The following is a 24917-nucleotide window of genomic DNA, read 5'->3' on the forward strand; positions in this document are numbered from 1 at the left end:
GGATGGCGGGACAAGAGGCTCATGGACAAGGATGTAAGACAATACTGGGAAGTCCGAGAGAAACTCTCTATCGGAGACAACCCATGTTTCCTGTTAAGGGGCTCCAAAGTGGTCCCCCCCCCAATCCCTGACAGAGCACCTGTTGACCATATGGCACGAAGGTCACCTTGGCATTGTAAAAATCAAATGGAGAATGAAGGAAGACTATTGGTGGCCAGGGATGGATCTACAGATTGAGAAACACGTCCGCGCATGTGAACAATGCAGCAATGCGGATAAGACCCAAAGAGTATTACAGCCTCCCTTAGGGAAGTATGACTGTCCAGAGAACCCATGGGAGGAAATATCCATAGACATTCTAGGGCCCATACTGGACGGACAGGGCACGCCTAAGTACATCACCTGTTACCATCGGACATCCACCCAGTGACGTTCACGGGGGAACCCATTCCAATGGTGGGATACCGCCCGATGTCATTTGCATTCAAAGGCAGAACAACGGAAGGGAAGCTATACGTAGCCGAGAAAGGACCATCCGTGTTGGGCTGGAGAGACCAAGGAGCCTTCGGAATCAAATTAAACCCGGGAGGACACACGCAAGTCCTCATGACAATGGACGAGAAGGTACTCGAAGTGGCCGGAAGTGGACGTGACAGATAACACTGAAACAGAGACCATACTGACCTTCCTAACAGACACCTTCATAAGGGAAGGAATGAATCCCCAAAGGGATACGGAGTGAGAATGGATCACAGTTCGACTCTGCCAAATGGGACGCATTCATGGAGAGGAACGGCATAGAGTAAGACACACACAAGTATATCACCCAGCGGGAAACGGCCTCGCCGAGATATTCAATAGGGTAATCATGGGGTCGGTCCAAGCAGCGATCAGTCAGGGCAAGGACTAGGAGAAGGAGCTCAAGAGACTGATGTGGGCATACCGCATAACACCCACCACCACGGGTTATAGCCCGTTCAGGATCCTTAGTGGGCGTGAGCCGTTCATGAAAGACTACGTTGCCTGGAAACACCTCACTATACAGAGCCACTGGTCACCTGCCGTAGTTCGGAAGAATTTGGAGAAAGCCCAGTGAGTATATACGGAAAAATACAACAGGAGACACAACGCCAAGGAAACCACTTTGGAGAGAGGGGAGTGGGTGAGAGTAAGACAGCCCACGATGAAGAAGAAGGGAGACAGCAAATTCACCCCCCTCTACAAGTCGTGGAACCATACAGCAGATCAGCTCTTCTCAGCGATGGGAAGATATGGTCTCAAGATCGGATGGCGGAGTGCAATGGCATTGAAAATTGGGACACCAGGAAGGAAAATGGGAAGATCACTCCGGAGAAGGAGGAGTCACCTAGGAGAGCAAGAAGAGAGATTTCGAGAGAAGTCAAGGCGCCACAGAGGAGCAAGGCGAACAAGCTTCCCCCGATCCGAAGAGAGCGGTGCAAGAAGAGGAGATCGAGGTAGTAGACATGGATGTGGTTGAAACACAGGACACTGAACGGAGTGAAAAATCTCCCCGCATGGGGAATTGCAGTACACAGACACGAAGGGGCAGGAAGATCAATCTCCCCAGAAGGTTCGAAGAATATGACATGGGATGCAAATAAGACTCTTACGGTTACATATTGTTATGTTGTGCAAAGGGGGGAGATGTGGTGTAGCGCTCTAGTTCTGCCGCTCACGTCACGCGATGACGTCACCGGAAGTCCGGCGGCGGCCATTTTCTAGGCATTGGCGCGCGGACTCCGAGACGGATGCAAGCCAAGTCCGGCGCTCCCGGAGTGTTAATAATGAATAAATAAAATAGTAGCTGTTACCTCCATACAGCGTCTGCTGTGTCATTGCCTGGACCTTGGGTGATATTTGCAACTTTACAGAGCGGAAAAGATGGTAATGAAAATGGTTTGGATTATAGCATTCTTGAATGGGAAGATGTGCTAGGAGATCAAAGCAATCAAGGAGGATATGACGGTTTCAATACATCCACCAGGGAGGATGAGAGTGTTGCGAGAGAGAGAGTGAGAAATGTCAGAACTGAAACAAGGTCACTTGATGGTAACCATCAAGAATCTGATTACATGGATCTGTGCACGAGAAGCGAAAATGTTATTGACAATAGACAATGTGCAGTACGCACTCAGACTAGATCTGGTAGAGAAATATGCTTGCCTAAATGATTTGAGAATTTTGTACTAGAATGATGTTCATTTATTGATTTGAGAAAGGGAGATGTTGAATCTGTAGTTCTTTTATTTACACTTTTGGGTATGGAGTGTGTTTTCTATGTCTACAGTTGCGCGTGCTGTGTGTTCTTACTCAGAACGCTGTAGAATGTATTTATATGATGTCACACTCACTGTTGGAGATTGCCGTTCTTATCTGCTGTGCGTTGACGCTTCTCCCCTGGCTTCCTGTGAGCCTTTATTATTTTAAAAATAAAGCCTTTTCTAATCTTCCTCCTGCGTCGGCCTGTCCTTTCAACACCCGTTAATGTATTATAGCATTCATGCAGCCCTCTGTCATTCCACAGCAATATCTGCCAACTGCCTTGGGTCCGTTTGATGCCTTACTCTAGTCCAGGTTTTCTTTCTTTGACTTCTGGGACTTGTAGTCCTGTTTTATAATGGTATAAACAAGACTGCAAGTACCGCAATTCAAAAGAAAGAAACCTGGACTGGCGCGGCACATCACGCATGGACCTGGGAATCTTGGCAAGGCTACGTTTTGGCCCCTGGGAAAATATTTGCAAGTCTCATGATACATGAGTAGCAATAAAATAGCACGGACCACGCTGTAGAGAGCCATCCGGGCTCTCACATACATTGTATCCTTACACGCACGCACGCACACGCAACCTTGGGGCGGGCTCGCCCCTCGGTATAAATAAACAAGCGGAAGACCGCTCGGGGTCTTTCCGGCTGAGTGCAAGCAAGTGTTGGTGTAGTTATTCAGTGCATATACATACACGTGGTAGGCCCAGCCTCACCACTCTACATTGGCGACGAGGCCGGTGTACCTGGACCCGCGTGTGTCTGCCTCGCGCGGCGGTGCCTGCCGCTGTGCTGCTCTGGCCCCGTGCGCCTGAGACCCGCCCACGCGTCTCCCGTGAGGGTGCGCCTTCGGCTGGCGGGACTCGGGACCGGCGGAAGCTGACGTGCGGCTGGGTGAAGGTCCTGCGGGTGAGTGCTCATCTGCCCCGCTTGCGCGGCCCCTGCCTTCCGCACTCCGCCTGCCACCGCGGAGGAGGCGCGCCTGCTGCCTGCAGGCCCGGCGAGCGCCACGTGACGACCCGCCCTGGGCCCGCCCTCGCTCTTCGGAGCTGCCGCGCATGAGGCGCCCTTGCAGAGGCGCGCGCTAGGCACGACGCCAGGCCCCTCCTGCTGTGCTCCTGCCCTCGTGGGGCGAAGGGACGTTCTCACGGACTGTGAGTCAATTAATGGGAACATTTGAAGGTGTCAACACGATCAAAAAAAAAAAAAAAATCAAATAAGGAAAAAGGCAACAAGCATTGGCACATGCAACAAGGCATCTCCATTCACATTGGCTCCCACAAGGCCGTGCATCATTGTCCTTGCCGCCACAGCTGGTCCCTGGGGTCCTATCCATCGCCACTGCTGACTCTTCCCGCGTCACGCCCTAAGGCGCCTCGAAACGCTGCGTGGCCTGCGCCCCTGCCCTGCGCCTCACGCCGCCGCCATCCCGGAAAGCACCAGCAAGGCCAGAGTGACGCCTCGCCATGAACAACGGCGCTCCAGGAGCGGTCCAAGACGGGGCTGGCCAGCCCCCCCAGCAGCAGCCAGCTGCGCCCGCCGCTCAACCACAGGCTCAAGCACAGGCCGGAGCAGGCGCCCCTGCAGGTCCTCACGCACCCGCGCCCCATGCGCATCAGCACGCCGGCGTAGCACCCATACCGCCATTCAGCGAATCAGCAGACCCGGCAACGGCGGCCGTCCGCTGGAGAGCATGGGTCGGACGCCTCAATCTGTACTTCAGGGGCACAAGAGAAACCGACGGTACGGTGAAGAGGTCGCTCCTCATTCTCTATGGGGGTCAAGAGATCTATGACTTATTTGAATCGCTCCCGAACACTGGAGCCGAGGACAACTATGACGCCGCAGTCGCGGCCCTCAACGCGCACTTTGACCCTCAGTTGAACAATGATTTTGAAAAATTCAAATTCAAGCGCGCATGGCAGCTGGACTCCGAGTCAGTCGATATGTACTACACTCGACTCCGACGGCTCGCGAGCACGTGTCCCTTCATCAACCCTCGCGACGAAATCAGGGACCAGATCATCGTCGGCTGCAAATCTAAGTTGCTGAGAAAGCTGATCCTCCGACAGCCGGGGATCACCTTAGACGAGATCCTCATCCTGGCAAGGTCGCACGAGTTGTCGGATGCCCGGGCGGAGGAGATGGAGGTCGCGCTGCGCACCCCGGTGATCGCCCCGTCTGGGGCAAGGGCCCCGGCCATCAAGGAAGAGCGAGTGGAGGTGATCCAAAGAAGATTCCCGCCAGCAAGGCTGCGGGGTGGCCCGCCAAGGGACAGCCAGTGCGGGTACTGTGGTGTGGACCATCCTTCCACGGCCACGTGTGGTGCCAAAGGCAAGACGTGCCTCAAGTGTGGGCGCATGAATCACTTCGCTGCTGTCTGCCGGGGAGGGAAGTTCCGGGCAGCAGGCCCGCGCGCCAGAACAGTGACCCAACGAGTCCGACAGCTGTCTCTTGACCGGGAGAGACCCCCTCCCGACACGGAGGCTCAAGACCGCCGGCCCAGATATGAGGACGACGAAGACGATGAGGTGTATGTCATCTCCTACGTGAGCAGGGCATCCACGAAAAGGCGACCGCCTCCAATGTGTTCCGTCTCAGTGGACGGGACGAGTGTCAACGCGCTGATAGACACCGGGGCGTCCGTGAACGTCATGGACTCGGACCAGTATGAGCGCATGTCCCCAAAGCCGACGCTAGCACCGTCCGCGGCACGCATCTACACCTATGGCGGGACAGAGCCCATGCCTCTTCGTGGAGTGATTCAAACCACAGTAGTCAACGGGGAATATTCGACTGTGACCAGATTCCACATCACCGAGGGCAAGAAAGGCACCCTCCTGAGCTGCCACACAGCAGAGGATCTGGGACTGGTGTTTTTCGCCAACCAAGTACACCAGGCTCACGCTGACTTCATGTTAAAGGACTTCCCAGAACTGTTCAAAGGCCTCGGCAAGCTCAAGGGTAAAAAGTTTAAGCTACACATTGATGCGACGGTGAAACCTGTCGCTCTCAGACACCGGCGAGTACCGTTTAACCTCAGGCCCCAAGTTGAGGAAGAGCTTCGCAAGCTTGAGGAGTTGGGAGTGATCGAGAAAGTGTCGGGCCCGACACCCTGGGTCTCGCCCCTGGTGGTTGCCCCAAAACCGAAGCAGCCGGGAGCCATACGTCTGTGCGTGGACATGAGGCTCCCCAACACCGCTGTCAAGCGCGAACGACACATCACCCCCACTATGGACGATATTATAGCTGACCTCAACGGGGCGAAATGGTTTTCCAAATTAGACCTCAACTCCGGATATCACCAGCTGGAGCTAGAGCCGGCTAGCAGGTACATCACCACGTTTTCGACGCACGTGGGGCTGCGTCGCTACACTCGGCTCAGTTTTGGCGTCTCGTCGGCCGCCGAGGTCTTCCAGAACGCCATTCGCGAGGTGCTCTCCGGACTAAAAGGGGTGATCAACCTGAGTGATGACATCCTAGTTTACTCAACGACCCTAGAGGAGCATCACGCCAACTTGAGGGCGACTCTGCAGAGACTCGCCGATAGCGGCCTCACCCTCCACCGCGCTAAATGTGCCTTCTATCAGGAGTCAGTGGACTTCTTTGGATATATCTTTACGAGGGAAGGCCTTAAAGTCGACCCTAAGAAGGCCGAAGCCATCAAAGCGGCCAGCACGCCTAGAAGTCAAACAGAAGTCCGCAGTTTTCTGGGCATGGCCACGTACTGTGGCCGGTTTATCCCGAACCTGGCCGACTTAGCGGAGCCTCTCCGTGCCCTCACCCGTGCTGATCAGAAATGGGACTGGACTGCTGCTGCACACAAGGCGTTCCAGGCCGTCAAGGCCAGTCTGCTTGACAATACCGTCATGGCCTACTTCCAGCCACGGAGACGGACCGAGTTGATAGTCGATGCCAGCCCAGTGGGATTGGGAGCCGTGCTGCTGCAGGAGTATGGGCCGGAAGAGTGGAAGCCTGTCGCCTATGCCAGCAAGGCCCTGTCCGACACGGAGACCAGGTATGCCCAAATTGAAAGGGAGGCGCTGGCCATCAAGTGGGCATGCCAGCACTTTCACCTCTATCTCTGTGGACAGGACTTCACGGTGGTCACAGACCATAAACCCCTGTTGCCCCTCTTTGCGGGGACATCCCGGCTTGCTCCCCCACGCATCGAGAGGTGGGCTGTCCAGCTGCAGGGTTACCGGTTCAAGGTGGTGTTCAGGCCAGGAGCACACAACCCTGCCGACTACTTGTCGCGTCATCCGGATGTCACACCCCCACCGGCCCTCGATGCTGAAGGAGATGAAGTGGAGGAGATAGTGCACATGGTCACCCTAGCGGCGTGCCCCGAGAACATGTCGCTCCAGGAAATTAGCGACGCCACTGCGACGGACGAGACCCTGGCGAAGGTTAGGGAGGCACTCGAAGGAAATCGTTGGGCCCATTTCCTTGATGGCGCTTCGTGCCTCCGGCCGGAGGTGCGTCATGCCAGGCAGCAGCTGTGGCAGATACGGAGTGAACTTAGCGTCGGAGATGAGGGGGTGGTGCTGCGTGGGCACCTCATCGTCATGCCCGAAAGCCTCCAGCAACGAGCCCTGAGCCTGGCTCACGTGGGACACCAAGGGATGGCAAAGACCAAGGCCCGCCTGAGGAGCAAGGTGTGGTTTCCCGCGATGGACAGCCAGGTGGAAGCCATGATACAGGCCTGCCACGCATGCACGATCACGGGCGGAGACCCTGCCCCAGCGCCCGTGCTCACGGAAGAAGCGCCCCAGGCCCCGTGGGCTCAACTCAGCATAGACTTTGGCAGTTTTCCAGACGGGCGGCACATGCTAGTGCTGGTAGACTCTTTTTCCAAATTCCCAGTTGTGGAAGTCATCGCATCCACTGCGTTCCCGCAGGTCAAGAAAGTCCTAAACCGAGTGTTTGCTACGATGGGGCTTCCTGAAGAAATCAAGTCCGATAATGGGCCCCCCTTTCAAGGGAGAGAGTTTCAGGCTTACTTGGAGGCTCTCCGGATCAAACATCGGAAAATCACACCCCTGTGGCCTCAAGCCAACGGGGAAGTCGAGAGGTTGATGCGGACATTAAACAGAGCGCTGCGGATTGCGGTGGATAATGGCGAAGACCCGGAGGCCGCCCTGGACGACTTCCTTGGAGCCTATCGGCAGACACCCCACTCAACGACAAAGTGTGCTCCCTCTCATGTTCTGTTCAAGCGAGCTCCAAGGGATGGCATTCCCACTGTCAACACGTGGGTGCCGGGAGAAAGGGACGCTGAGGCCATACAGGCCCGGCGACAGGCCACCAACGTCAAAGCAAGCGCACATCGGCATGCCAAAGAACCAGCCCTCCGGCAGGGGGACACTGTCGTTGTCAAGGATCGCCATCCTGGGTGGAAGTTTCGGACTCCTTTTGAGCCAGAAGTGTGGACAGTGGAGCGAGTGCAAGGGACTATGATTACAGCTAGGAGGAATGGCCAAACCGTGACGAGGAATGCCTCATGTTTCAAGAAGGTACTGGACAATGTCAATGTGCGTCAACGGACCGAGGGAATGGAACATGGAGACCAAGAAAACATGGACTTTGATAATTGTTCTGATCCAACTCCTACTCTGCCGCGAATGGCCACCCCACCAAGGCCAGTGTCACCAGGCCCTGCGGCCGGGCGGAGTCAGCCAAGGGTCGAGGATGCGAGCGAGGGTCCGAGGACAACCCCGGCTGGGGTTGTCGAACTACCTCGGACCCAGGATCGTCGCTACAACCTGCGGCCCAATCCTAGGCCGAGTCAACGGTTGTTGGACTTTGCTTGTTCGTCTCCATGAGTAAGAGACTATGAATGTGCCTGCAGAAAGAGACTAAAATAAAGGAGGGATGTAGAGAGCCATCCGGGCTCTCACATACATTGTATCCTTACACGCACGCACGCACACGCAACCTTGGGGCGGGCTCGCCCCTCGGTATAAATAAACAAGCGGAAGACCGCTCGGGGTCTTTCCGGCTGAGTGCAAGCAAGTGTTGGTGTAGTTATTCAGTGCATATACATACACGTGGTAGGCCCAGCCTCACCACTCTACACACGCATGCTCGTCTCCAAATCTTTGAACAGGGTCCACACAAAATATCACAGAAACGTGATTTTAAAAGTGAAACTTGTTTTTTAAAAATAGCATTATTTCACCGGAATAAATGAACACGGGTTGGTCACTGCATTTTAAGTGACTTCAGGCGTGAATAATGGTCGTGTCAAGGTTCTTTGCCGAGGAAGCGAGCGCACAGCTCTCTTTACAAATGGCCGCTCTATTAGCAGACCCTTAGACGTCCATCATTTATGTCTATGACCCTGCCAACGCCCGTGTCCACTGCCTCGAGGCGCAAACGCAAACAACGCAACCCGGAAGGCGCGGCTTTATGGCCTTGTCCAATGACTTGGCAGGATTACATTAATGGGCGGGTCCTGATGGATCGGCAGGATAAACCGCCTCACCATTGGACGGCAGCACGCGTCGTCACAGAGCGATGCTCCAAGGGGGAGGAGGCAGGAAATGTCAGCTGGAAGCTGAGCGGGTGGAGAGCGGTGCAGCCCGAACCCCGGGAGGAGGGGCCCCGAGAGGTGAGGAGCCGGGACTGTGAGGTGCGCAGGCAGGAGCCAATGAGGGGCCAGGAGTCGGGGGTGGGCTTATGGGGAGAGAGGGACACAGCAGTAAATGGGGGCAGACGAGCCTGACAGCCAATAGCAGAGAAGTAACTAAGAGAGTGACAGCCGCCAATGGCTGGGAAGTAGTAAGTGGACCAATGAGGCTTGAGAGAAAAATCGGTCAAAAAACGGTCAATCAGGACAGTGGACCAATGAGGCTTGAGAGAAAAACGGTCACTCAGGACAATGGACCAATGAGGCTTGAGAAACAAAGCAATCAATCACGACAGTGGATCAATGACCCTAATGAGACACACAACCAATCCGGAGACAGAAAATTATTGTAACAAGAGGTCCCCAACAGTTCCTTTAAGTCAGAGGGGATCCATTGAGAGAAGATCTCAGCAGCCAGAGGGAGGATATTGTTCAACAGTCCTGCCAAGTGTCACGCATCACGCGTGACGCTAATGCATTTCGGTGGTGTGTCCCGCAACACCGCACTGAAATGCGTTGTCACGCATTTACCCACTCTCTGCTGACACACTGAAAGTTGGCTAAATTAACACCAGGGTGCTGATCAGATGACAGAGTGAGTTATCACGTTAGGAGACTCACCCTGCTGCCCAATTAAATTACCTGGAGAGGCAGGCGTCCGAGGCGCATGTCAGTCACCCCGGCCGTGCGGCTTAGTCCTGGGCTCACCACCGTGGCTAGCAGCCAGAGAGAGAGCAAGTTGAACTCCCGTCTCAACACACTCAGTAACTTACTAAGTAAGAAATGTAAGTACTTCTAATGCTCGTCACTTAACAGATTCTGTGTCTGAGAGGCAGGCTGCTCACAGTCACGTCGCTCATTGCTGCCAGTCTAAGACTAACTGTGTCATGTGTGTTGTACTGTCGTCGGCGGGCAAACCTATTGTGTTCGCACGGTGGTGTCTCTTGTTGTCTGTCACACAGAGCTGCACGCACTGTCCCACCAGATCAAAATGTGTTAGTCACTGAGTGACTCACACATTTGATCTGGTGTCACTTACAGTGCGCCGGTGCCCATGGTCATTGGTGGTGTTTTCTTTTGTCAGAAGGGCTCTCTCTCATCGGTCAGGAGGGAGCAATAGGGTTAGCACCCTTCCATTTCTGATTCTCTGTAGCAGTTTCAGAACGTCTTGGAGATTCTTGTTGCTCAAATGGCTGTCATTTATGATGTTAAGAAGTTTCCCTTGTCTTCATTGAATGATTTTTGCTTGCAAGAAAGTGTCACTCATTGTCGCTGAAATGTCACTCATAATTTAACTAAAATTATGGAAATGTCACACATAGCAATCAGAAACCTTGGCAGCTATGGTTCAACCATGGGAGAGACGGAGGAGTCACTGGTGGAAAGTGACTGTAGCTGGCAAGCAGGATAGTAGGGCAAGAAGGCTGGAGGGATATTCAGCCATAGGTGAGAAAGAGCTCAGTATAAGAAGAAGACGAACTTAAGAGGCAGTGGGAGGAAGCCAGCCTCAAGAGGGCGCAGCAGCTAAACGGGGGACAAAGAGGACAAGTCCACGCAGAGATCCGCAACTTATAACACTTGGATTTTAGGGAGTGAAAATTCAGTTTCAGGCCACCTATTTCTCTTTTTTTAACCAACAAGGAGGACAAAGTTCCTGTGCCAGGGTGCAAAAAGTTACCCATGCATTGTGGTGCAAAAAGTCACCCATACTTAAAAAAATGGAAGGAAAGGCAAGGAAAAGGAGAAAAGGGGATTCCTAGGTGTGAAGGACCCAAACTTATGAGAGGGAAAGACACTGTGTTTCCTCTGTTGCCCTCACACACCCCGAAGAGTGTCATGCTTCATCATCGGGCGTTTGCTCCTCGTAGGGCCGGCGCTGCAATTCCTTACGGGTCCCCCGAAGGGTCACTTTATCGGAGATCTTTTAGAGGAATGCCGGATGTTGCATGCGGGTGTGCGGGTTATGGGTCAAGAGCAGGGTAATGAAAATACGTGCCAGTGTGATAGATTAAAATTAAAGCAAGGGTAAACATGCAGCGATAGGTTTAAAAGTATACCCTTGGCAGTCAATACTGCTGAAAAATATTGACCCACGAGGCATATTTTGCCTAGGTGTCAATTATCAAGGTCAACATGTTTCGCGCTTTCCGTTGCCCATAGGTCGTTAGCGCTTCATCAGGACCGTCAAGTAAAAAATATATAAAGTGCACGTGATATAGTGAGTGTAAAAATTACCCTCTTGTCTCAATCAGGGCGGCGTAGGACCTGTATACCCTTATCATGGTCACAGCTAAATAGGTGGAAGCCACTCCTGAATGAAACCTAGGAAATTGAAAAAGGAAAAAGCAAAGTAATAAGACAGCATCGATGCCAACTTGATGCCGCAAAAATGTACCACAGTGTGTACATCAATTACACATAACCAATTATGTAGAAAGGCACACAAGACAGGTTATTCGTAACTGGTCAAAAAGGGGGGGGAGTTGTTTTATGAGGTTCTGGCCCCTCCCCTACATAATTATTGTATTGGAAAAGTGATCCTCAAACCTAGAGAGGTACATAATATATGCCCCATGTAACAAAGCACTTTATATATTTTTTACTTGACGGTCCTGACGAAGCGCTAACGACCTATGGGCAACGGAAAGCGCGAAACATGTTGACCTTGATAATTGACACCTAGGCAAAATATGCCTCGTGGGTCAATATTTTTCAGCAGTATTGACTGCCAAGGGTATACTTCTAAACCTATCGCTGCATGTTTACTCTTGCTTTAATTTTAATCTATCACACTGGCACGTATTTTCATTACCCTGCTCTTGACCCATAACCCGCACACCCGCACACCCGCATGCAACATCCGGCATTCCTCTAAAAGATCTCCGATAAAGTGACCCTTCGGGGGACCCGTAGGGAATTGCAGCGCCGGCCCTACGAGGAGCAAACGCCCGATGATGAAGCATGACACTCTTCGGGGTGTGTGAGGGCAACAGAGGAAACACAGTGTCTTTCCCTCTCATACGTTTGGGTCCTTCACACCTAGGAATCCCCTTTTCTCCTTTTCCTTGCCTTTCCTTCCATTTTTTTAAGTATGGGTGACTTTTTGCACCACAATGCATGGGTGACTTTTTGCACCCTGGCACAGGAACTTTGTCCTCCTTGTTGGTTAAACATTGAAATTAGGAGCACAGACACTGGACCTTCATTAGCTCCTTGGTCCCCCCCTCTCTTCTTTTGATAAATATATTTAGCACGGCTGTTTAGCCGAGGGACCGTTAATTTTATCCTTTCTTTTCTTTCTTTTCTTTTCATGAGGCACAGGAGACAGGATTACTTTATCAGTGGGATTTGGCTCCGCAGTACACCTGGACCTCATTGCCATTGCAGCAGTGGTTAATTGCCCCACTTTCGTAACTGTAGATGTGTGTAAGGCACGCGATAAATAACCCCTAAAGATAATAATATAACATTTATTATTTTTTAATTTTATGAAATTGCTTGAGTCCATTAGAGTGTTCACTATCAGGTAGCAGTGTCTCAGGACTATATTACTTATGGGACGAGGTGTGGTCCAGCTATGACATTAAGATAACTCCATTATGGTAAATCATATGGCGATGGAGGGCATTGTACGTAAATAATTTTTCTGTAAATTGCCTGCACATGACTGGGCATTTTTAGCGACAATTGCCGTTCCTTGATTATGTAGTGAGCCGTTGCGCTTGAGCGGGGGAGTAGTGTACCCGAGTGAAGCTCATGCGCGTTCACCTCCGGCGCTCACACATGCGCATTCAGTTGCTTCTCACTAGGATCCCCTCCCGGAAAAAGATACCGCCTCACACCTGACCCGGTCCATGTATTTAAACTAGCGGTTTTGCCGATTTTAGTTTCCTTTCGGCAGAAGCATGGTCTTGGGTAGGTTGCAAGGAGGCAGCACCCGCACTTATTTGTAAGTAATTTACAGATGTAATATTCTGCACTGTGAGCACTCGGCCCGGCACTTCTGACGATTGGCTAATGTGCCTCGATGCTCCTGTCTCTGTGTTTATTGTTTTCACAGCCCGGTAACTTGCGGGCATCCATAATTCTGACCACGTACGACTACTACACACAGTGCTTGGTGAGCAATTTCTTTGAGCACTTTTAATTTTACAGTTTGGACGCTTGTATTAAGTAAATAAACCAGGACGAAATGCTTTGTTACATGGGGCATATATTATGTACCTCTCTAAGTTTGAGGCTCACTTTTCCAATACAATAATTATGTAGGGGAGGGGCCAGAACCTCATAAAACAACCCCCCCCCCTTTTTGACCAGTTACGAATAACCTGTCTTGTGTGCCTTTCTACATAATTGGTTATGTGTAATTGATGTACACACTGTGGTACATTTTTGCGGCATCAAGTTGGCATCGATGCTGTCTTATTACTTTGCTTTTTCCTTTTTCAATTTCCTAGGTTTCATTCAGGAGTGGCTTCCACCTATTTAGCTGTGACCATGATAAGGGTATACAGGTCCTACGCTGCCCTGATTGAGACAAGAGGGTAATTTTTACACTCACTATATCACGTGCACTTTATATATTTTTTACTTGACGGTCCTGACGAAGCGCTAACGACCTATGGGCAACGGAAAGCGCGAAACATGTTGACCTTGATAATTGACACCTAGGCAAAATATGCCTCGTGGGTCAATATTTTTCAGCAGTATTGACTGCCAAGGGTATACTTTTAAACCTATCGCTGCATTTATACCCTTCCTTTAATTTTAATCTATCACACTGGCACGTATTTTCATTACCCTGCTCTTGACCCATAACCCGCACACCCACATGCAACATCCGGCATTCCTCTAAAAGATCTCCGATAAAGTGACCCTTCGGGGGACCCGTAGGGAATTGCAGCGCCGGCCCTACGAGGAGCAAACGCCAGATGATGAAGCATGACACACTTCGGGGTGTGTGAGGGCAACAGAGGAAACACAGTGTCTTTCCCTCTCATACGTTTGGGTCCTTCACACCTAGGAATCCCCTTTTTCTCCTTTTCCTTGCCTTTCCTTCCATTTTTTTCAGTATGGGTGACTTTTTGCACCACAATGCATGGGTGACTTTTTGCACCCTGGCACAGGAACTTTGTCCTCCTTGTTGGTTAAACATTGAAATTAGGAGCACGGACACTGGACCTTCATTAGCTCCTTGGTCCCCCCCCCTCTTTTCTTTTGATAAATACACCTATTTCTCTTGCCAAACACTTAAAATGTCAACAGTTTTTTTTAAACAGAGGAGCCATTTGGAAACGGGGGGTATACCAGCCAATTACAGAAAAATATAATAAAGTAAATTAATAAAAGCAAAACAATACAGGAGGGCCAATGAGAACAAAGAGAGACAACAACTAATATGGAGACAGTGAGGGCAGAGACATAAGAGAGACAGGAAAAGCTGAGCTATTGGGGAACCATGGATGCAACAATCAGAAATGAGAATTGAGCGATGGACGAAACAACTAATGGGGAGGCTGAAATGAGTTGTAGGTGATGAAAGGGTCTCATCACGGAAGTTAATATAGTACAACATTTCTTGGCATGTATACTACAGCAGCAGTCTATTTCTAGTGGTGGGTGTATACAGCACCCAACAAGATGAATATATATCTTTTAGCACATACATCCATTCGAGTAATGCTCCACACAGATGCTTAACAAGAACCAGCCAGCCACTACCCAACATAATCCCTCAATAAACATTACATTTATCCCCAAACCTTGCTAACAATATCCTGTATGACTGTCCATGAAACAATATGGAACACAACCAAATAAAATATCAATAGATCACTTTGATTTTTGTCAACAATACCGGAAACACAGAGTTCACCTAGATTCCGAAAGACTATTTGCAACCATAGAAATGATGTTAATTGACAATTCCGCTAGTAATCTGCAATTTCCACTGTCATCATGTATGCCGTTCTCTCAAAGAACCTTCCCCGGTTCTGTCACGAATCTGTAACTTTTCCAAGGTCCTTCCGCTGATTCACTGTGCCCTTTTCATTTATATAAGGCTGTTGTTCATATATCTAGTTTGTTCCACCATCTCCAGATGACATTAGCATTGAGCGAGCAGGATAAATTAGGGAAGGGCATTGTCTATAGTTAAGGTTATATTTGTGTCCATGAGTTAATGCTCTTCAAACTTGAATTTATGGTTCATTAATGCAAAACCTTTATTATTAGGGTGAGCCCTCTAAATAAATGTTGTAAGGTCAGACTGCAATGCTGACAGTGGTTCCAGTATAAAATGTGTACACAGGTTTTCAAAGTTTTGTAATATGAAGCTATGTATAATGCTCCCAGAATGCTCTCTAATTAGATGCAAATATTTGCAGAAGCCTGAAAGCAATATTGAGGATTCTTTGCTTTCAAATTAAATGTTCACAAAAAAATACAATTAGGAAAAAAACATTTTGCTAAACTACAGTAAAATTTTAGGTAGCATTTCTTTGAAGCATCATTTAGTAAAATGTGTTCATGTATGCTAGTATTTTTCAAAAATATTATTAATCGAAAATCGTTTTAACCAATTTCAATAAGATTATGGGAAACAAAAATAAACAGGCATTGGCGCACCAATACATCTGATATTAGTGGGTAGCCTTTTGTTTTTGTCGATGCATGACTTGTTCGCATGGTTTTTGTAAAACTTTATTGGTGTGGGAGCTCCTGGGCCCTCGCCATTATAACAAACATTGGCAAAAGAAAAATAGTTTTTGGTCTTAAAAAGTACACATTACCACAATAATTCCTGATGCTAAACAAAACTACTATATTCCCCCTCTGATTGAGCAGAGTGCTGTCCCTTACAGCGAAGCCAGCCGACAGGCAGAAAGAGAGAGAGAGACAGAATTTTAAGAAACACAAAAGGTCATGGTTAACGTCAGACCTAATTATGGGCCCTGACATTAAAGAAAGCCTCAAAGGTGCACCCATGGTATATGTCCTTGCATTAAGTGCAGATATACGGCTTTCATGAATTCACAAGAATTTACAGAAGTAGGCCAAGAAATAGTACTCCTAGAAAATATTTTTGAACTGCATTTTAGCATGAGCAAATATGCATGTGTAGATTTGCTCAGGCGAAAATCTGAGTGTTTGCAAGTTCACTTTCCCTCCAACATTTTTTTCCCAACCCTGGAAGAAGTTTTGCGTGTGTCATTATCCGGAGTAACATTTCAACCTTTCTCAGTTTGGGAAATGATTAGAGAAGAGTTGGCGAAAGCCCTTAAAACATGCAGGTTAGCAGGTTTGCATAGACTCAAAATGGCATTCCAACCCTGGAACTATTCCTTACCGCTACCTAAGCCCCAGTAGGTAGATCTGCGGAAACGTGGCAACATAAGGGAATTGCTAGTGTTCAAACCCTACTGTGGAATGAGCCCTGGCATAACCAGAGAGGTTATATCAGAGCTCTTATATAATGAGATTGCTGCGATAATTTGTTGCCGAATTGCATTGCACAAAAGGGACATGTGGATTTTGTAACAGCACAAGTAGATGAGTTGCAGCCATAGCGATAAGTCAGTGTCGAACCACACAGTTGATGACATGCATCAATTTTTTCCACACAACTGCAGCGAAGCGTTGGTTCAGAGTGCGAGGCGCTGGTTTCGAATGTGATGCACAACCGCTTCTCCCGCAGTAGGCGATGTGTCAATTCCGAAGGCGATGCGCTGGTTTCCGGAGGCTATGCGCTGGGCCAGCTCCATGCAACAACGCGGATGCGCTGGTTCTGACTCGCACAAAGGTGAAGATGCGCTGGCTCCGATGAGAATGTGTGGGTTCTGGTTGAAGCAGCACTTTATACCCACTTCCAAGGGCACCGGACTGGGTTCCCATCACTTGACAGGGCAAGACTTACAGCAAGCAACGTCCAGGTTCTGTAACAGGATGTCCCTGAGACTTTGAACAGAGGGCAACCAAGCAAGCCCTTAAAGTCACTCAGGGGTTCAAGTGATGCAGGTCCAGTCCTTCTCACCCAGGCTGGAGAACAGCAGGACAGCAAGGGAGCTAAGTAAGGCAAACGTCCAGCAAAATATAGCAGTCCAGCAGCGTGGTAGTACATCCAGCAGCACAGCAGTTCTGCTTCCTGGCAGAGAGGTCACAGGTCCAGAAGTGTATTGTCATGATGATGTCAAATGTCCAGTATTTATACCCAGTTGTGGCTTTGAAGTAGGGCACATTTCAAAGAAAGGTCTTTCAGGTGCACAGAGGTCGTTCCTTCCTGCCCTGTCCAGACTGTTTTGCTATATTATGTTAATAGTTTTGTACAGCGCACGAAAACCAAAAGGTGTCTTAGCGCTAGTGTCAAGTCTCACATGAGGCAGAACAAGTATGATTAGACCGCGGAGCAGAAAAGCCTAGATTTTAGTAGTTTCTTGAAGATTAGGTTGCCTTTGGAGATGATCAGGCATGGAGTTCCATCATTTAGATGAAGCATTGGAGAAACGTCTTCCATCCCAATGGGCTTTTTTGATTCTAGGAGTTCTCATTAGTCTGGCAGCACTAGACCGCAGGGTGCATGAAGGTAGGTACCACTTAATCGTTTCTTGAAAGAGACACAGAGTATGCAGCACTTTGTGTAGGGGCAGGACACAGCCTTTTCAGGTGTAAGTGTCACCTCCTCCCTTCCATCCTGCCTAGAATGGCCTATCAGGATATGGATGGCCCATCAAGTCACACCTAAGCGCTCCCTTTGTGTGTTGCTGTCTAGAAGGAATGTACAAAGCCCAGCTGTCACCCACCTAGACTTGTATTCAGAGACAAGCAGCAAGCATATAATGACTAAAGTAAGAAATTGCCAACTTTCTAAATGTGGCATTTTCAGACTTGCAACTTAAAATCCAACTTCACCATGAATTGTGATTCTAAATTATGAGCCAAGAGACGCCAAACGTGAAAAGTAGATCTCTTCACAATTGGGAATTACACTTAAAAGATGTAATAAGATAATCCCAATGTTATCCTATGGGAGAGATAGTTTTTGCAATAGTGAAAAATGAATTTGGGAGTTTTTCACTACCAGGACATGTAAAGTACATGTCCTGCCTTTTAAATACATTGCACCCTGCCCTCTGGGATGCCCAGGGACTAACTTAGGGGTGACTTATGTGTATAAAATGGGAAGGTTTAGGCCTGGCAAGAGGCTTATCTTAACAGATTGAAGTGTCAGTGTAACTGCACATACAGGCTGTGCTATGGCAGGCCTGAGCTATGGTTAGAAGTCTATTTAAGTGTGTATACAAATGACTGCTGCAGGCATTTATTTTAAAGTCCAGGGGCATATGTAATTCACTTTACTCTGGACTCATAAGTAAATTAAATATGCCAACTGAGTATAAGCCAATGTTATCACGTTTAGAGGAGAGAGTATATGCCTTCAGCTCTGGTTAGCAATGGTAAAGTGTGCAGAGTCCTAAGGCCAGCCAACATTATTTCAGAAAAAGTGGGGGAGGGAGGCAAAATGTTTGGTGGTGACCCTGCAGAGAGGGCAATTTTCCAACAGGTACCAAACAAGAATTATAGTTTAGAATTGGAACGTAAATATATATTGGCTGTTCTCATGGAGAGGAATGGAAAGAACGCTTCACTTAAGTCAATGCCTGTATACCATTCTGCATCTGTCTGGATCAGGAACAAAATGACTGCAGGATTCAATTCCATTGGCAAGATGGAATCACTATTTTGTTATTTTTTGTAAATTCTGCACAATTCTCCATTTACCATCCATTTAATTCCCACCAAGAGAGAGTTGCAAGGGCTATTGAGCATTTCCTAAAGGATTCCCTGTGCAATCATTTTTTTCAATTGTTGGCTTCTTTCTTTCCGCTGCTTCTATTGAAAATTTGTATTTTTTAGTTCTGGGGGACATTGCGTTTGGATTCACATTTATCTTGAAAGGCTTTACACTTTATAAAAATCCTATCTTTTTCAGTGAAATTCCATACCTCTTATTTGACAATATGTATTAAGTCATGAGGTAAATCATATTTAGTAAGACTGGAAACAACCAACCACTTGAATCATGCAATTTCATTTTGAACACTGAGTCTTCATCTTGGGTTTCAATTGTGCCACGATCCAGTGTGCAGTACATTACAGGGTTCATCTTGCAAAGCAAGTCTCAGCCTAAAAGTCTAACATGACTTGAATCACACAATATGAACTGAGTATTTTCCGATGGTGCTATTTTAATTGGAACATCTGCTGTAACCTGATTAGCAATTTATTACGGATCCCTACAACCTGGTCTTCTTTTCCCGAGAGGTAAGTTTGGGACTTTCACAGAATGAACTGTAGAACAGGTAAACCCGTACTAATCAAGAAAGACACGGGGTGGCCAATCACCCCGCCCTCAATTTATGGGCCACTTTGGTCAACATTCGGGACTGCTCCGTGTAAGAAATTCTTCTCCCCATATACGTACTATAACTGGGAATTATTTTCTAGAGAAAACTGACTGGAATTGTTAGACCTGGCATCGCCTAACTTTTTGCCTTCAATCCTGTTTTGCTGACCTCGTTTTTGCTGGCTTTTGAACTCTGCACACTTTGTCACTGCTAACCAGTGCTATAGTACTTGTGCTCTCTCATTAAAACATGGTAGAATTGGCTTATCATCAATTGGCATGCTTAATTTATTAGTAAGTCCCTAGTAAAGTCGGACTACCTGTGCCCAGGGCCTGTAAACTGAACGCATAGTGGGACTGCAGCACTGAGCGTGCCACCCGCTAAAGTAGCACTTCAAACATATCTCCTTCCTGCCACTGCAGAGCCTGTGTGTGCAGTAAAAAAACTGCCATTTTGAGCAAATAAACCTTTTGCCAGGCCCAAACCTTCCTTTTTAATAGCGGAAGCCAGTCGATAGACAGATAGATAAAATTGTAATTTAAAAAGAGGTCTGGGTTAACTACAGACCTAATTAGGGGCCCACTTCTAAAAACAAAGTCACAATAGTGTACCCATGGTATATGTCCTTGCATTAACCCCTTCCACGCAGGGTTAATTCCCCCGCGGTTCAGGGGGGAGGGGGGCCGCGCGCGGCGCCGTCGTTCTGCACAGTGGAGCTGTGCTCATGACGAGCTGAGCTTGTCATGACTCCGCCCACTCAATGGAACGCCCCGCACAGGAGGGGAATTAGCCCCGCGTGGGCGTTCCACGGCTGTTATGATAAACTCAGCTCGTCACAAGCACATCTCCACTGTGCCTCATGACGAGCTGAGCTCATCATGAGCGTTGAAGGGGTTAGATGCAGATTTGCGGCTTTCATGAATTCACAAGAATTTACAGAAGTAGGTCAGGAAATCATACTTATAAAAAATATTTGTGAACTGCTTTTGCTATCTATCTGTCTATTGACTGGCTTCCGATCTTTCAAAAGCAGCATATCAGCACAGACAGTAGTTTTGTTCAGTGTCAGGGACTACTGTGGCAATGTTTGCTTTTTGAGACCAATAAATATTATTGCTTTTTGCCAGTGTTTGTTATAATGACAAGGGGCAGGCAGTTCCCACAAAGTTTAACTAAAACCATATCAAAACAAGAGACGCATGGACAAAATCAAAAGGCTGACCACAAATATCAGACCCATAGGCTTTGCAAGTGCTTGTCTATTTTCATGTTTCGCATTATCTTGTTGAAACTGGTTGCACTGATTTTCCATTATGGATACTTTTTGTAAAAACTTGCATGCATCAACACATTTTACTAAGTGATGCTTCAAAGTCAGTTTACGTACAATTTCACAGTAGTTTAGCGAAACACTTTTTTTCCTAGTTAAATTTTTTTGTGAACATTTTATTTTGAAAGCAAAAGATCATCAATCTTACTTTTCAGCTTCTGCAGATATTTGCATCTAATTAACCAGTATTCTGGGAGCATTGTATATAGCCTCATATTGGTCAACATTTGTTGCGGGATGAACTGACTCACAGACACAGGGGTTGTGGGTAAGGCAGGTTTCATTGGTTTTATCAACCTTCTTCGTCGCAGTATGTTGCGATAATAAGGGAGAGGGGCCTCTACGTCGGTCTCGGTGTTAGAGAGCCAATCTTTCCGGTGTTCTGGTCCAGATCTTCTCCAACCGGCTCTGGGAGATGTAGTCCCCACTTCGTCCGTTGTTGCAGCCACCGTAGGGTTCCCCAAAAGAAAATAAACGATAGACTTGCTTCAGTCCAAAGTACTATTAAACAAACTCTCAGGAAAGGGAGTGAGGACGACACACGTGCAGCAGTTCAGTGTATATACAAAAGGACGTGCTTCACAAAGTGCCGGTTTGTGCGAGGGTTAGGGAAGAGTGAAAGGAGTGGTCGAGTGGGGGAGTTCAGGGGGGTTTCACGCTCTTGCTTCCTACCCAGCCCGCTATACGGGAACGTACCTGGGTGAGCCACACTTCCCTTGAAGTGCGGCTGGGCGATGCACCTGGACGTTGGCCTCCCGGCTTTGTGGCACGACGTTCCTTACTCCGCTCTCGGTTCCTCTCCGACCGCCTCCTTCTGGCTTCGATTCTCGCTCTCTCCTTCCTCCTTGACGCCCTCGTACTCCTCTTCGTTCATCCGCAATCCGACTCGTCCTCCGGGTGATGAACACACCGGTCTCCGTTGTTCACCGGTATTTACTTCCTGTATGACGTCACTGGGGGCGGGGAGGTGGTCCAACTCCGCCCAATTAAAGAAACAGTGTTCCTCCGTAGCTTCACTGTCGTGGTAATCAGTCTCTATCTCCGGTCTATTGCAATCAACGGCCTGCTGGGTGAAAGAAGGGGAGAATGTTTTGTTGGTATGACCCAGAGGTATATCCGGTCCTAGAGGAGTTTCCTGCTCCTCCTTGTCACAACATTTTTATACATGAACCACTGTCAGTAGTGCAGTCCGAGCTTACAACATTTACTTAGAGCGCTCACCCTAATAAGAAAGGCTTTGGGTTAATGAACCATAAATGCAAGCTCGAACAGCATTGACATATGGACAAAATGAACTGCAGACAATGGCCATCCCTGATCCATAATGTGATACTGCAAACTGGCAGCCAAAGGGTTTGTGCTGCAGGGGGTTGGACCTACTTGTCCCAAGGACAAAAGAAACATGAAAACTTGTTGTCCTTAACCTCAAACAACATGTCTTGGGCGTTGGGCTATCGGAATTCCACACCCCTGATATTTCAGCAGTTTTTCATGTATTTTTCTGCTACTTTGAACTGCCTCAGAATATGACCACTGTGTAGAGAGACACAGTATCCAATAGAAAATCTGAGGCAGACCAGAGTCAACAAATATGGCTATAGAAGAACAGGGGGAGATGGCAGAGACAGCAGGCCTGGTATAGGGACCATGATACAAACATTAAATTTAAACTTGATCATTAGCAAATATGTAAGAGCTAAAATAACAATAATAATAATAATCCTGAGTTTATACAGCGCCTGGTTACACTAACCAGTGTGTCCCCGCACTAGTCAATGGCCCCAGCATCCCACCTTACAGCTTCCGTGACCCCGTCCACAAACTAGCCCCTAGGGAAAAGAAAGGTTTTTAATTCCTTCCGGAAAGCCACCTCCGAAGTCTCCACACGGAGCCTGAGGGATAAGGTATTCCATCAGGAAACGGAAGGATCTACCTCCCATTCTGGCCCTTCTGGTTTTAGGAATCTGCATCAAACCAGCACCCTGCGACCACAGCAGCCGAGTAGGAGTGTACGGTGTGAGCAAGTTGCGCAGGAAACAAGGGCCTTTCCCCTGCACAATCCTATGGCTGACGCAGAGAGCTTTAAACTGGATGTGCTCCCTAATAGGCAGCCAGTGAAGTCTTCAGAGCTTTTTTAGAGGCGGATCTCTTAGGTAGCATCAACACCAGTCGGGCGGCAGCATTCAGAATATGCTGTAGTCTCTGAAGACACCTCACATTTGCTCCCAAGTAGAGGACATTCCCATAGTCCAGCCTGGAAGTAACCAAGGCGTGGACCAGGGCCCTCCTAGCTGACACTAGGAGCAGATCAAGCATCTTTCTAAGACTCCGAAGAATGCCAAAGCAGGTTCCAGCCACACGTCTGGTGTGATACTCAAAGGAGATTTTAGAATCGATCCAGATTCCGAGATTTTTAACTTGATCCTTGGGTACAGGTAGAGGGCCCAAAGATTGAGGCCACCATGCTGATGTCCAAACAGACGGAGACTTGCCCACAATCAACACCTCTGTTTTGTCCCCGTTCAATCTGAGACAATTATCAGACATCCATCCAGCCAAGTCTTGGAGACAGGACGCAAACCTGCTGGCTGCATGCTCAGCCGATTGTGTCAAAGCCACAACCAGCTGCGTATCATCTGCATACGTCACCACTTCCACTCCATATTGCTCAGTTATTAATGCCACAGGCGTCATATAAAGGTTAAAAAGGGTAGGACTCAGACTAGAACCCTGAGGTACCCATTGTTTCAAGTCAAAAGCCTCCGAACTGTAGGGCCCTAGCTCAACACGAAAGCTGCGCTCGTGTAGAAAAGAGTCCAGCCAGTCCCTTGCGTTCCCTACCACTCCGCCCCTCCTCAGACACTGTAGCAAGGTGTGATGCGCCACAGTGTCGAACGCGGCACTGAGATCGAGGAGAAAAAGGGGAAACATTTACATGGCATTCATCCACATGTCAAGCGCTTTTGATCTAGTCAACGGAGACAAATTACGGGAGGTCGTGCAGAAAATAGGGGTGAAACCGAACCTGCTTACTTCAATAAAACGCTTACAGTACTACATTAAAGAGTTGATTCTTTATGGCCCACAAGGAGAACTATCGTCCCAAATAAATTTGACCAGGGGCATTAGACAGGGTTGTATCTTAGCACCATTCTTGTTCTTGGTACATATCAATGGTATTACAGAACATTTATTGCTGGCAGGTGCGAATGTACCAAAGACAGGGGATCGAACTGTGCCAATACTTTTATACGTTGATGAGGCAATCCTGCTTGCACGCACCCCAAATGCACTGCAGAAGTTATTAGATCTCTTCACTGAGTACATGGAAGGCCTGGATCTGAAAGTGAATTATTTAAAATCGTACACTGCCGCCATATACGGGGGGTATGGGGAGATAAAAATAGAAAGAAACTTCAGTGCATCGAGAATGGCCTCACACAAAGGTTGCTTGCAGTCCCAAAAAACAATGCAAATTTTATATGCCATGAGGAGGATCAAATACCAATGGTACCACTTCCTCTGTGGATTATGTGCTGGCAAAACACAGAGGCAGTTCTGGTTAGAGCTTGCATATCAGATTGTTTAGCACTAGATAATATGAACCAGATACCTTGACTGATGTATATAAAATCAGGTTTACACAAATTGGGCCTAATTAGAAATGTTCAAATCTCCTATTCATCTTCCACCGAATGCTAAGATGATTGTGAAAACCAAGTATGGCAACCCCTCTGTAGAAGAAAGGTTACCCGGCTCCCTGGAAACGAAAACAGTTGAACATCACTTGCAAATCTCCACACTCAAATAATTGAACCATACCTGGGTTGGACTGAGAATGCAGCTCACCTGCTCCTCTTAACATATTTTAGACTTAACTTAATTTATTTTGAAGCGGCTTTCCCGGTACAAGGCGCCTGGCAGCAGAAACTACCCCAATGTCATTGTGATAATGCTACCAAACAAAGCACTTGTCATTTTATCTTATTTTGCCCACTTTACGATAGTACCTTTCTGATTCCTTCGTTACGCCGGATAGAGATCAGGCATTATCGGGCAGCCATGGAATTTTTGCAGAAACTTATTACGAGAGATACTTGCCATGCAGGGCTAAATTGTATTGGGTGTGCGCTTGTGATTAGAAACCGTTGCGCTATGACCTTTTATTGAAACCTGTTTTAAATGAGATTTACCTTTGCCTGAATTTTAGTAATATTTATTCAACGTCATTTTAAATGTGTTTACTCTTGATTACTATTCATATATTG

General features: G+C 48.1%; 1 protein-coding gene across 3 annotated transcripts in view; it reads left to right on the forward strand.

Annotated features, from left to right (window-relative positions):
- The first annotated feature begins 8779 nt into the window (after window positions 1-8779).
- Window positions 8780-24917, forward strand: part of LIPE (lipase E, hormone sensitive type) — a 288252-nt gene continuing 272114 nt past the window's right edge. For 2 of the 3 annotated variants that reach the window (XM_078651309.1, XM_078651311.1), the window contains exon 1: window positions 8780-8898. The gene's annotated coding sequence lies outside the window, so the exon portion shown is untranslated. Of the gene's footprint in view, window positions 8899-9328; window positions 9702-24917 lie in introns of those variants that run through there. The other variant, XM_078651310.1, reaches the window with a different exon arrangement.

This window comes from Lissotriton helveticus, chromosome 7, assembly GCF_964261635.1.
Source record: "Lissotriton helveticus chromosome 7, aLisHel1.1, whole genome shotgun sequence".
Taxonomy (NCBI): domain Eukaryota; kingdom Metazoa; phylum Chordata; class Amphibia; order Caudata; family Salamandridae; genus Lissotriton; species Lissotriton helveticus.